At 37.6% G+C, this 2500-nt stretch overlaps 1 pseudogene; it reads right to left on the reverse strand.

Annotated features, from left to right (window-relative positions):
• LOC142918121 (28S ribosomal RNA) overlaps positions 1-2500 on the reverse strand; it is an 8996-nt pseudogene that overhangs the window by 2230 nt on the left and 4266 nt on the right.

The following is a 2500-nucleotide window of genomic DNA, read 5'->3' on the forward strand; positions in this document are numbered from 1 at the left end:
TTTCTTATGCCCATTCCTCCGTTGGATACTGATGTATAAAAGAAACTGTCGGGCGTATCGTGTGGCAACCTGAGCAGAAGCTTTACTGTTTTCCTAATTTCAGAATCAAGTGACATCAATAAACCCTTGGTAACTTTTCCGAGGACCAATTGATGAATAATACGAGGTATCAAATTGTTATTGATTAAATATACTTTCTTTTCTGGCTTTAACGGTGCTCTGGTCAGTTTGTTTAACATTGCTGCGAGCAGGTTACAGCTTATAGATCGTTTTCCCCTTGGGTCAAATTCAATGCCTAGATATTTGAATCCCTTTACATATGATACCGGATTAATGGGTTCGTTATTTATAAAGTACGATGATGTCGTTGCAACACTAAATGTCTTCTGTTTGCCGTACTTGATAAATCTTAACGAATTGCATTTGTTTATATTTATTTTCAAGTGTCTGTCATCGAGGAATTTAGTAGTTATATCCAAGAGTTTATTCATGCCACATTCCGTTTCTGCAAATAGTATAAGGTCGTCTGCAAACATCATTGAATTTACTTTCTGATTTCCTACATTAACTCCTATATATGTCGGCAAGTTATCCAATAGTTCATCCATAATCATGTTAAATAGTAGCGGTGAAAGTGGATCACCTTGCTTTACGCCTCTTTTTAGATTTATGTTACGCATTGTTGTCGATCCAAATACAATATCAGTTAGATTACACTTATAGATGTTGGTCAAGTACGTTGTTGATTCCTTTGATAAGTTAAATCGCTTTAAGGCTCTAATAATCGATTCGTGGCTGACAGAATCGAATGCCTTACTGAGGTCTATTGACACTATTTGCGTGTTTTCGTGCTTTTGCCTGGCGTTGTGTATGATGTAGTGTAGTAATGCACTATTTTCGAAACATCCGTCTACCGGGAGGAATGCTTTCTGCCTGTAATTAAGCTTTAATTGCTGTCCTAGACGATAACTTAAAATTTTGTGTAATAGCCTAATTACAATTGATGAGATGGTTATGGGTCTCCAATTTGAGGGTTTTTCTAAATCCTCTTTAGTTTTAGGTATAAGTCTTGTTCTGTGTTGTTTCCATATTTGTGGTATATCCTGTAAATAAAGGATGATATTTAAGATATCTAGTAAATATTTTATTGGTAAAGTCCTAAGATCGCTAAGAATAATGTTGTCCTGTCCAGGTGACTTATCCTTCATAATTGCTAGGGTCTTAATCAACTCATCTAAGGTGATTGCTTTTACGATATCGATGCAGGATTGGTCGTTTTTTAATTTAAAGGGTATATTATCTGGAGGAGAGTTTGACTCGAATAAAGTAACGAATGTTCCCCGTATGCTTTCTTCAGTTGGGTATATACTTGGCCCCGATCTATCTGAAGTAATCTCGTCTAATAGAGCTTTCTTGTTCGTATGGTATAAATATTGATACCTCCTGTATTTAGTTTGCTTTGATTGTCTTCGATGCCTATTCTCCTCTTTCTCCTGTTGGTTTACACGATCTTTCCTATTAATTGGTTTACTTCTATTTAAAAACTTTTCTACATGAGAATTGAGTAGCAGTAACGCCTGATTGTGACTTAAATTCTCGATCTTTAGATCGGTAATTATGACCTGAAGATCCTCAGCTGCTGTCAGTGATTGTTCTTTTTCGGCCCTTATTGCTGGCTGATCTCCTTCAGAAGGTGTAGTTGTTATTTCCGATGTTGTCGGTAAAACTAAGTTAACAAGGCATTGATTTTCTACCTTATAGGTGGTTTCTTTCAATGTCCTTACCAATTCCTTATACTTGATATTTCTCCGCTTCCCTTTAATCGCTTCTAGCGTTCTGTGTGGCATAACTGAGTTCTGTATTAGTTGATTCATGTTTATGTCCTCATCATTCTGTTGGGCTTCTTTATGGGCCATAATTTCTACCTCTTCTTCTCCCCATCTAACTTTCCTTCCTGGTGCGTTTTGCTGTAGTCTAGCTTCATGTTCTGTCGGATGAGTTCGTCTAGTATGTACCCCTAAACCTGTTTTCGTAGTAAAACCTCTGCTACAATATGAACAACTAAATAGTGTTTCCTCAATTGTGGTGGTTATAGCACTAGTTTTACCTATTAAACTTTTGCAAGTTCTTCCGTAGTGTGACGCTATCTTGTGTATGCTATCTGCTGTGCGATTACAAATTCGACATTTATACGTTTTGTTTGCGTGCGGATGTACCCGTGTCATATGTGATGACCAAGTTCTATGGTCTAGGAAAACAAGATTGCATGGATAACATTTGTTCTGATCTGTGCATGGGTAGTCCCATGAAAACATGTCCGAAAGGATAAATTCCGTAGTCAGCTCGTCTGTTAATCGCTCATTCATGAGCGATGTTAGTTCGTCACCGAGTAGTCCGTCCGGTTTATTTTCTTTATAATTCGCGACTTACGTTTATAGCACACAGGGTTGTCGGCCCAAGTGTATGCTATTGTGATCAGCTTTTTCACCGCACATCGGCA

This window comes from Petromyzon marinus, unplaced genomic scaffold, assembly GCF_048934315.1.
Source record: "Petromyzon marinus isolate PM22_M1 ecotype Great Lakes invasive population unplaced genomic scaffold, UKy_Petmar_22M1.pri1.0 PM_G_Scaffold_55, whole genome shotgun sequence".
Taxonomy (NCBI): Eukaryota; Metazoa; Chordata; class Hyperoartia; order Petromyzontiformes; family Petromyzontidae; genus Petromyzon; species Petromyzon marinus.